Here is a 12,583-nt window from a genome sequence, read left to right on the forward strand (position 1 = left end):
CCTGGTGGTCGTCACGCCCCGTTCCTCAACTTCAGGTGGCCCTTGTTTTAGCCTGGAGGGCTGGGGACATCTGGAATGCAAAGTCCCGCGCAGCTGCTGCGGGGAGAGCTCCTAGCTGGATCACTGAGCGGGGAAAAGCAACGCGCAGCGGAGCGTGAAGGCGGGGTGCGGGCTCAGACAGATGCGGGTGTGCACCTGTGTGTGTGTGTGCGGAGGGGGCGAGGCACCAGATCACAGCGGTGTCTCTGGAAAGGGGACTAGAACGCAGGGGGGAGAGAAAGGATCATTTTTCACTGCATGTCTGTGGGGCTTCCATTCCCCAATCATCCCCCCCCCAACAGCATGTGTTTTATTATCTATTCAGGGGGTGGGGAACAACCCCTCTCCAGACTTGCTCCGGCAATAAGCAATTTCTCTGCAGGCTCAGACAAGGAAGATCCGCTCTCCCCGCCCCACTTCTTTCTCTGTATCTTTTCCCTCTGGTTTCTCTAGCGCTGGCCTCCCTCATGGTGGTGATCCCAGGTGATCTCAGCGGCTTCCCTGTGCGGTTCCTGATGCTCATGCTAGGGTCTTTCTACCATGCGTGCTCTGAGCAGCTTGAGGGCGGGACCCCGACTCCCCCTTGTGACTGGGAGTGAAGGGCCTTGGGTTCAGAGGTGTCTGGACATCCCCTTCTGCCCTGGGCTCCTCACCACGGACTCAGCATCCCATCTCACCGTGGGCTGGCTCGATCCAACATCAAAAGGAAGCCTGAGCGGTCTTTTCTCACCATCAGTGCAGGAAAGAATTTCAAAAGAATAAACGAAATCCTTGATTGAAAGAAAAGAAATGTAAACAAATGATCCCCTGCGACCACAACCCCAAGTCTTATCTCCCCACTCAGCCCCTAAGGAATGAACCAGGCATAAGGAGAAACTGGGGCGGGGTGGGGCGAAGGCCTTACAGGGCACTGGCCAGAGTGGGAGGCTTTCTCCTGGGGTGGGGCCCGGAAGTCTGGGCCAGGCTGGGGGGAGATGGCTCCCTTGTTTTCCTGGCCAGCTCTACTCACATGAGGTGGGGAGAAGGCAGCTTGAAAACTAGCCAAGCCCCAAAGGGAACGGTAAAAACTTGATTCTCATAGGCCTGGATAGCAGATACTTGATTTTCAAAGTGGATTATGCTGATAATTGCCCCATTCTTCAGTTCATTCAGCTAGTGTAGACCTGACCTTGGGGGCAAGGGGCAGTTATAAAGTGGACTTGGGCTCCTAAAACGGAAGATAGGTTTTATTCTCCGTGTTTTGAGTCTGCACATCACTGGGGAATAAATATATATATTTTTTCATTTAAATGTTCCCAGCATGAAGGAGAAATACACAACATGTCCCATTGTAACTGAGGATGGGAATCTGCCTTATCCTCTCTCCTCCCTATCAGATAAGAGGGACAGAAATAATAAAAAGCCAAAGAAGTGCCCTCCACTCCCCTGTTCTTCCGTGCAGCCTCATAATGTACCTTCTCTCCACATCATTCCTTTCCTTTTGGCACAGAACACTGCTGTCCCTACTGCAAAGACAAGTCAGGTCCTAAACTACATCTCTATGATGCAATTAATCAAAACCAGGGGCTATGAAACAAGCCACAGCAAAATAAATAGTAATTTCACATGGGGTTGGAATGGGGAGAGGATTCTCAATCAGATAAGCTCACTGCACAGCACCCCAGAAGTATCCACTGTCTTCAGGTGCTCCTGAATCACAGAAATCCCTTGAGACTATGACACCTCCGGGCATCCCCTGTGAGAGCCTTCAGGAGACCCAGCAAATGAAAGCTTCTCTGCAAACCTTCCTTTAGGACTCCATTTAATCTATTGCGTGTCCCTCTCAAGAGCGGTCAAACAAACATCACACAAAACTGAACAAACAAATAAAATAGATGATATAGTCGATTTCCCTTTTATAGGTAAATCCACAAAAATTGAGGTTCATGGGCTAATAAAGTTTTCTGTATTTATTTTTTTTAAGTCATGTATCATTTAACCCCCAAATCATTAATTCCTTAACTTAAATTACTTCCAGATGGTTTTCTGAATTTCCTAAGGAACATCAGAGGCTGCTAATCTCCTCAAAGGCTGTTACAGAATTCCTTAAGGACTGTGGGCACATGGAAGCACTTAACATAATTTATGGGAGAGGAGAATGATTGGAAAGAGGAAACCTGCTGCTTCCACAGGGGCTCAGGGTTCCTAAGTCAATGAGGCAACTTCAGATGGTTTTGTTCATGCTTAAATGTTAAATTGTTAATATCGCATAAAATGAGGGATGGGACTCATGACTTTAGTTCAAAGGCTTCTTGCATTGTCTACCTGTAGACAGGGGACTTCTGGATATATATTGCTGAGGACATGGAAAAGACGGGCTATATGTTGGCCTCATGAAACAGCTATGGTCATCTCGAAAACTCAGTATCAAGTCCTGACTATGGTGCTTACTATTAGAGACAAAAAACGAGGAAGAAGGAGAAAAGGGGGAAAATGAAAGAAAGGTCTATGCTTAGTTCTGTGTCCTGCCATTGTTCTTAAAACATATAGGCACTATCTGATTTCATCGTCTTCACTCTCATGGGGTGTATTATTATTATCCATGGACATTTTATTCATTCATTCATTCATTCATTCATTCAACAAATAGGTGTCACCTGCTTACTATTCATCAGGCCCACATTTTGGAGTTCTACCAGTGAACAAAATAGACGAAGGTCCTAAGTTTGTTGACCTTACATTCTAGTGGAGGATGCAGACTCTAAAGTAATACACAAATAATTGTATTTGATAATGAAGCAATATGTGTTGTGAACAAAAATAAAGCAAAATAAGGGAAAAGTCTGATTTAGGGGTGCAACTTTAGGAAAGTGGGTGAAGGGAGAGCAATTTTTGGGAAAAGAGCTTCTCAGGCTGATGAAAATGAAAGTGCAAAGACCCTAAGCTGGAGTCCTGAAAGGTCTTATTTTTCTTTCAGAAGGATCACTCTGGCCACGTGTAGACCACAGCCTATAGGGGTAGCCAAGGAAGCCTAAAGTCTAATTAAGAGCTGGCTCAAGGCACCCAGGATGCTTGCACTGGAGTAAGAGGAGCAGCGTCGTGAGGTTGAGACATGGACCAGTTAATGATGCCTAGTGGAAGTGAAGCCAGCAGGATGTGCTGATGGATGGTTGTGGACTGTGGAAGGGAAAGAAGAGGCCACTGTTTTGGTCCAAACAACTGGGTACCTGAGGGTTCTCTTTATGGAGGTGAGGAAGACAGAGGGTGAGTGATCTGGGTGGGTACATTGGTACAGATGAGGAAACTGAGGCTCATAGAGGAGGTTAAGCCACTTGCTGGTATGTGACAGGCCATACATTGAAAATCAGCTCTCTGCGCTCCCCAGAAGCAGCCAGGCCAGTTTATGACCACCAACCCTAAGGAAAATTGAGTATTGCATTGATATGAACCATAAGCCCTATGTCATCCCCTTGTTCATTAACTCCAGGTCTAAGTCTGCCTAAGGTAGAGAGGAGTCAGAGGTGTGGAATGTGGAAATAATATATTCTTCCTCTCTCCATGTGGATAATGATTCCAGCCTTTATTCCATCTAATGTAAATATATTTAGGGAACATTTACTGGGGGCCATTCGCTGTCTGCCCTTGTTCCTTTATTTGTTTGCTTGCTCATTCCTTGCTCCATGTCAACTCCATGAGGGGCAATGTCTGACATGTTCACCCATGTATTCCCAGCCCCTACAAGTGTGTACGTGAAGATAAGTCCTTGTCCAATGAATGAATGAATATTGTAAATCCATAGACTATTAACCCTACTTTACTAATGAGGAATCTCAGATTCACACATTTTGCCTTTAGTTCACTTAGCTGTTAATAGTGATGATGATGATAATAACAATTAACATTTATTAGATGCTTGCTAATTGTCAAATAATCTCATTAACAACCCTATGAACATGTACTCTTGTTATCTCCAGTTCACACAGAAGAAAACTGAAGTCAAAGAAGTGAAGTGGCTAGTTCAATGCCACTCAACTAAGAAGAGGTTGAGCTGGGATTTAATCTAGACCATCTGCCTTCAGAGTCCACACTGGCAACCACTCACTAGACTGATGGGTGTGTGCTCAGGTGTGCCTGTTTCCTACACCAGATGTCTAGGAAACTTGTGTTAGCTCTCACTTGCTAGGTCTCTCTTTGTGTCAGGTTTCACTTGTTGGGCCCTTTTATTTTAAACAAGCACTGAAGAATTGTCCCTTTGTAACTTCCACTTACCATCCCAGACAACCCCCTGAGACCTTTGTGCTGCTCTGGCCCTGCTGCTTGAACTCAGCCTGTGTGGAGCTTAATCGACCCTGAAGAGGGCATGGGCCCAGCATCCCCAGATAAGATGCAAGATGCAGGTGACTTTTGGCCTGTGAAAACAACTTTTAAGACTGATGCTCAAATGCCCATACCTGGTCAAATCATCCTATTTTCCACGTGGTACCTGTTGGATGCCCAGATTCCTCTCACATTTGTGGTTAAGACCCACAGAGTGGACTCTCCACCCTTCACCCTTCCACTACGGTTCAAGGCCAGCAAATGATCAATTTACTCTGGGAATTAGGTTAACAAAGCTTTGGATTAGGTTACAAATGGAAGTAATCACACTGGTGATTAACTGTATTCGCATCATCACCATTATCACCATCACCAACATCACCATCACCGTTATCGTCACCATCATCATCACCTCACCATCACTATCACCATTGTCATCACCATCACCAACATCACCATCACCATTATTGTCACCATCATCATCACCATCACTATCATCATCACTATCATCATTGTCATCACCATCACCATCATCATCACCATTATCATCATCATTATCACCATCACCATCATCACCATCACTATCATCATCACTATCACCATTGTCATCACCATCACCATCATCACCATTACTATCATCATCACTATCACCATTATCATCACCATCACTGTCATCATCACCATTATCATCATCATTATCACCATCATGATCATCACCATCACCATCATCACCATCACTATAATCATCACCATCACCACCATCATTATTACCACTATTGCCATCACCATCATAATTACCATCACCATCACCATCACCATTACTATTATCATCACCATCACCATCACGATCAACATCATCATCATCATCATCTCTAACACTTGCAGATTCCTTATTCTGTGCCAGGAACTGTCTTAAGTACTTTGACAGGTGTGGATTCATTTAATCCTCACAACAGTCCTATGACATTACTTTTGTTATCAGCCCTACTTACACATGAGAAAATTGAGATACAGAGTTTAGGAGACTTATCCAATATCACGGAGCAACTGATTAGCAGAGCTGGTATTCAAACTCAGCTACTCCCGCCATAGACTCCTTGCTCTAAATAGACATTTCTCAGACTTTCCTGTGTATACACCTGACCTAGGGAACTTGTTAAAAAGCAGCTTCTGATTTAGGTGCTAGGGGTGGAATCTTCTCCTATGCATTTCTCCCAAGCCTCCAGGTGATCTTGATATTGTGAGTCAGTGGGCCACCTTTGAGTAACAACTCCCTAAATCATTACCCTATTCTGCTCCCTATCTACTCATGCAAAGTCATATTATCCAAACTATATTTATTTGAAAATTTCACTGAAGTTAAGCTCTTTCCTGCTTCTCAGCATAAAGCAATCACAAGCATATTCAGTGCATTCTGTCATTGCAGAAGAATCTTGAGACTGGAGAATTCGTCCTGCAGTTAGTTAATAATGGCTATTTAATACACACTCCTAACTGAAACCAGTATTTGGAGTGGGCAGGTGCAGTGACTGACTTTGGTCTGGTTAGTAGCTGCTCCATCAACTGAGTCCCTAAGTGACCTTAATGGGCACAGACCCCTGCCAACCTGCAGTGGACACACACAAAAATGGAATGAGCGGTGAATGTTTGCTGTTGTATGCCCCTGAAAGTTTGGATTATTTGTTTCAGCACCTTCTCATAACCCATCCTCATTGGAACACCCAGGCATTCAAATTCATTGCATGCCCACTCACTCAGCTGCATTCCTGTTCCTTTTGGATGATCAAGCCTTGCAGGAATAAGACCTGCTCTCTGTCTATGCATTCTTCAGTTCAATAGTAATTGTTGAGTGAATTACTTATAGGCAGGGTGCCTGCCCTCTGACAGCCCATTAGGCGGGATAATATACATGCACAAATATCTCAAATCAGCATCGGAAAATAGGCACACATTAAATGTTTTAAGGGCCTAGAGAAGATAAAAATGATTTCACTGCCCCCCTGTCCTCCATTTATACTAATTATCCTGTTCCCTCTACTGGCTCTGCCCAGTTTTCTCTCTGCAGAGATCTTGTACTTGCCACTCTCTCTTCCTGAAATACCTTTCCTACCATGTCCCTCTCCTTGCGAATATTATCCCCTCAGGGAAGTATTTGTCCCAGGGCCACATCACCAGAAACCAGCACAGAGACTAGACCGTATCCAGCACTCAATAAATACGACTGAAGAAATTTCATGATGTTTCACGGACTCATTTAATCCTGATCACAGGCATCAGGAACAGTGGGAGATTAATAGTGGGGATGCAAGGAAAGAAAGACAGGAGAGCAGGGTCTTTCTGGCAGGAAGAATGAGACAGTACGCAGGACAGCCCATAAACAAGAATGGAAGTTGTTGTAGCCAGTCAGTTCTCATAACCACTAGCCAGAAGATGCCGATTAAACCAGCTCCAACATCTTGGCATTGAGTGGGGCTGGGTTTTGCTGTTATATCGATTTCACCCTCTCCACCCCTAAGTCTTTGGATTTAGTTTCTCAATTTTTTAGTCCTTACTTATAAGGACTTAAATGTTGAATTGTTAATAGAAAATAATTCAGACTCTTCCACGCTATGAAATGTATACAGAGTTCAGTTCCAATATTAAACTATCTTTAAAATGCCCCTTCTGGCCGACCGTGATCCGAATCCTAAGCTATGGGATTCCTTGTGATTCACAGCAGATCCAGTGAGGTTCTGGGAAGGAGGACGCTGGTGACTTTTATGTATGATTAGCTCCTTTCAACCACCTTTCTCAGGGGCAGACAATCCAGGTAACTAAAGGTGCTTCATAGAAAGACCCACTGCATTGCTTTTAACTCTCCTTAAGACTCTCTGATGGCTTGTTAACAAAGATTGAGCTTCAAATGGAAATCTGCCAAAATTGTGTTGTTTTGACACTTGGAACAATGGAATGCCAATTCCACTAATTTATGTGCGAAATATCTCAGCTCCAGACCCACAAGCAGCCTGGGAATGGTTATAGAGTAAACAGCGCTCCCTGGTGGCCCTGGCCAGCATTTGTTGCTAGCAGAGGAAAAAAATAAGAAAAGCTCAGATTTGGGGGTCTAAGTGGCAAGGGAATCAGAAGAGTGTCACTACATTCAGCAGCATTTCACACTAATGAATGTCTTTGTTCTCAGGAGGCAGTAATGGTCACTACTGACTCCTTTACCTCTGACTTGTAAGTAAAAGTTGTGATACCCCCTGGGGCAGCCCATCTTCGAGATGTTCAGTAAACAATGATGCTTACTTAAAGCTGTGTCCTGGATAGAGCTCAAGAGATGGCCGTTTGATCTTTATGGAGCATCCAAGAGATTAAATCTCAGCCCAGCTGGGAGCAGGACCAAGGCTGGTGGAAGGAAGGCATTAAATTTTTGCCTCCTGCTCTCTACAAAAAGCATTAAGCATACAGTGTTTAGGTTGCCATTCTGCTGATGGATGGAACTCAGATGCCACTGTATCAATCAAGGTTTAGTGAGGGAAACAGAACCACTAGGAACAGGAATCTATTTTTAGGAATGAGATCTTACATAATTGTGGGAAAAGCTAGAGCTATAAGAGCCAGAAGAGGGAGTCAGAGGATAAGCAGAAATTACTGACCAGCTTCCCTGAACCTCTGGCATGGGATTCAGCACAAGCTGAGCTTTCAGTCTATTCCAGGGGAACAAATTGGAACTCGCAGGAGGATCCGGGAAGGCAGGAGTCTCCAGCTACCAGACTAGGAAGATGAAAGGGGTACTGTTCAAAAAGTGTTTGAAGGGGTTGAGCTTTCAGCATGACCAAGTCAACACCTGCTGGATGGATCTTCTCACACAGGTAACAACCATAAACTCTGAATAAGATACAAAACAAAAAGAGCAACACAAACACATCAACAACACCGCAAAGACTTCCAGAAGGCTGTGAAAAGTGAAGGAAAACGGGAGACTCTGGAGGTAGGTAAGTTGACATTTGGAAGGAGAGGCGTGGAGTGACTTTCCTGTTTTGGTGGCATTTCCCCTAAAAACAGGCCAAAATCATTGCTGCAAGGGACAACTAACACTCCTGTAGAAACTCACTCTTTCTTTTTTTTTTTTTTTAATATTTGCTATTTTTTGAGATGGAGTCTTGCTCTGTTGCCCAGGCTGGAGTGCAGTGGTGCAATCTTGGCTTACTGCAACCTCCACCTCCCAGGTTCAAGCAATTCTTGTGCCTCAGCCTCCTGAGTAGCTAGGATTACAGGTGCGCAACACCGCACCCAGCTATTTTTTGTATTTTTAGTAGAGACAGGGGTTCGCCATGTTGGCCAGGCTGGTCTTGAACTCCTGACCTCAACCAATCCACCTGTCTCAGCCTCCCAAAGTCTTGGGATTACAAGTGAGAGCCACCATGCCCCGCCGAAACTCACTCTTTCTAAACTGAAGAACCAGATAACAAAATCTGTAGCAGTCACTGTCACTGGAATGCAGAGGGGGAATTCCAACGAAGGAAAGAGCCAGAAAGAAAGACCCACAATTGCTTGTATTTACTTTGCCCACGTCTTTGGATGACCCAGGAACCCTGGGAGAATGGGGAAGATTAAGCAGCGCAGCTAAAGATAAGAGGGCTGAACTGATCTAAGCGAACCCCAAGAGACATTTTGTAGTGTGAATCCAATCAAGCCATTACTAGCCAAAAAAAAAAAAAAAAAAAAAAAAAATCAGTTAACACTTTATTGATGAATACAACAAAATAGAGTCTGCACGAAATTCAAAATTTTAAAACCGTCAGAAGTATAACATTTGTCATTTGCAAGGCAGAATCCAAAATATTTGGCATTCAAAAGCCAGAAAACATGGGCAAAGGCCTTGAATAGACATTTCTCAAATGGCCAACTGATTTACGAAAAAAGCTCAGCATTACTGATTATCAGAGAGACACAAATTAAAATGATAGTAAGATGATTACCTCCCACCTTGTAAGGATGGTGACTTTAAAAAGATGGATAATAACAAGGGTTGGTGAGGATGTGGAGAAAAGGGAACTCTGGCATACTGTGGGAATTTAAGCTGGTGAAGCCGTTATGAAAAATTCCATGAAAGTTCCTCAAAAAAATAAAAATAGCCACGCATGGTGACTCACACCTGTAATCCAATAACTTTTGAAGGCTGAGGTGGAAGGATCGCTTGAGCCCAGGAGTTTGAGACCACCCTGGGCACATAATAAGATCCTGACTCCACAAAATAATAAAAATTAGAATAAAAAAATAGCTGGACATGGTGGCTTGTGCCCCAGTCACTCTGGAGACTGAGGTGGGAGGATCACTTGAGTCCAGGAGTTTGAGGCTGGGTGAGCTATGATTTCACTGCTGTACTCCAGCCTGGGTGACAGAGCAATACCCTTTAAAAAAAAAATAGAACTACCATGTGATCCAGCAATCCCACTACTAGGCATATGACCAAAGAAAATAAAATCAATGTCTTCAAGATATATCTGCACTCCCATGTTTGTTGCAGCACTATTGACAATAACCAAGATATGCAAACAGACATAGTAGACATCAGTGGATAAATGGACTTTTAAAATGTGGTATATATGCACAAAGGAATATTGTTCAGCCTTACAAAAGAAGGAAATCCTGTCATTTGCAAGAGCATGGATGGACCTGGAGGACGTTATGCTGAGAGAAATAAATCAGGCAGAGAAAGAGAAATACTACATGATTTCACATATACGTATACGTTAGTCCATTCTCACACTGCAGATAAAGACATATACAAGCCTGGGTAATGTATAAAGAAAAAGAGGTTTAATGGACTCAGTTCCACATGGCTGGGGAGGCCTAACAATCATGGTGGAAGGTGAAAGAGCTTACACGGTAGCAGACGAGAGAATCAAAGAGCCAAGTAAAAAGGGTCTCCCCGTATAAAACCCTCAGAGCTAGTGAAACTTATTCACCACCACAAGAACAGCTTGCAGGAAACCACTCTCATGTTTCAATTATCTCCCACCAGGTCCTCCCACAACACGTGAGAATTATCAGAGCTACAGTTGAAGATGAGATTTGGGTGGGGACACAGCCAAACCATACAATGTAGATCCTAAAAAAGTTGAACTCACAGAAGCAGGGGGTAGAACGGTAGTTACTAGGGGCTGGGAAGGTAAGGGGAAGGGGAGATGTTAGTCAAAGGATACAACATTTCAGTTCGACAAAAGGAACAAGTTTAGGTGACCTGTTGTACAACATTGAGACTGTAGTTAATGATATATTGTGTACTTGAAGATTGCTAAAAGAGTAGATTTTAAATATTCTTATTACAAAAAAATACAAGTGTGTGAAGTAACGGATGTGTTAATGAGCTTGATGTAGTTATTTCACACTGTAAGCGTGTATGTGTCAAAACATCATCTTGGACACCATGAAAAAATATATTTATATATATACTATTTTCATTTGTCAAACACTGAAAAATTCAGAGAGAACAAGATTGAAGAAAAATGAATGGAGGTGCAATGACTGATAGAAATGAAATTCAGTGAAATGTATGTGTAAGTAAAGTTGCAGAAGAGAGGAGAGAGACTAGGACAGAGAAATACACTTGGAGAAACAGTGATTGAAAATTTATTCAATTTGGTAAAAAATCATTATTTCTAGAGCCAAAATGTTCAGCAAACTTAAAACGTTTAGAGTAATATAACAAGAGTTTAAAGGTGAGGAGAGGAATAAATTAACCTAAAGAGTTGCAAGTTTTCTGCATTTTTTTTTTGACTGAAAAGTTAAGGATTACAATCCTCTGAGTGATCATTAAAAATAATTAAGGAGTTATAGTTAGAAAGTCAATATGTTAAGTAAAATGGAATTTAAAAAGCATTTGAATATTTCAAAAGCGAGTAGAAAAGGAGGAGCAGATAAATCTTTAGTAAAATTCAGACCTAAATCTAACCATACCCTTAATTGTATTCAACGTAAATTGGGTAAAAACTCAAGTTAAAAGGCAGAGATTGGCTGGGCATGGTGCATGCCTGTAATTCCAGCACTCTGGGAGGCTGAGGCAGGCAGATTGCTCGAGTCCAAGAGTCCAAGACCAGCCTGGGAAACACAGCAAAACTGGGTGTCTACTAAAAATACAAAATACATAAAAAATACATACAAAAATTAGCTGGGCATAGTGACGTGTACCTGTATTCCCAGCTACTTGGGAAGCTGAAACACAAGAATCGCTTGAACCTGGAAGGTGGAGGTTGCAATGAGCCAATATCATGCCACTGTCACTCGAGGTGACAGAGCAAGACTCTGTCTTAAAAAAAAGAAAGAAAGAAAGAATAGTAAATGAATAAATACCAAAGATTGTCAGAGAGGTCCATCTATATACTGTCTCTAAAAAATACACCTTACATATAAAGACACAGATTGGATGAAAGAAAATGGATGAGAAAGATGTACCCTGTGTTATGTGTCAAAATGTGTCACACCCTGCCCCACCCCCTGCCACAAAATTCTTATATTAAAGTTCTGGTCCCCAGCATGTGAGGATGTGACCTTAGTTGGAAATACGGTCTTTGAAGATGTAATCAGTTAATTATGATGGAGTATGGTGGGGTCCTATATGGGGCCTCACTGAATATGACTGGTGCCCTAACAAAAAGAGAACATCTGGACACAGACACACACACTATGTACAGATGAAGGGAGAGGCCAGCGTGATGGGTTCTCAAGCCAAGGAATACAAAAGTCACCAGCAAGCCACCTGAAGCTAGCGGGGAGGCATGGAAGGATTCTTCCTCAGAGCCCCAGAAAGAACCAACCCTACCGGCACCTTGATTGCAGGTTTCTGGTCTCCAGAACTGTGAGATAATGCTAATTAATGCATTATCTTGTTTCAGTCACTCAGTTTGTGGTACTTTGTTAAGGTAGCCCCAGCAAACTAATACATCATGCAAACAGGAAGCGTAGGATGACCAGAATGGCTATAGTAGTATCAGATAAAATTAACTTCAAAACAAAGAACATAACCAGATATCAAGAAAGGCATTTCATAATACTAAAAGCATCAGTTAAACAGAAAGACATAAAATTGAAATTAAATTAGAAACCAATTACAGTAAGATATCCAAAAAAAGCCCAAATATTTGGAAATTAAACAATGTCTAACTAATCCATGAACCAAATAAAAATTACAGGAAATTAGAAAATATTTTGAAATAAATAATAAAAACACAACATAAAATTTGCAAAATGTTACTTAAAAACT

This window comes from Rhinopithecus roxellana, chromosome 10 (assembly GCF_007565055.1).
Source record: "Rhinopithecus roxellana isolate Shanxi Qingling chromosome 10, ASM756505v1, whole genome shotgun sequence".
Taxonomy (NCBI): domain Eukaryota; kingdom Metazoa; phylum Chordata; class Mammalia; order Primates; family Cercopithecidae; genus Rhinopithecus; species Rhinopithecus roxellana.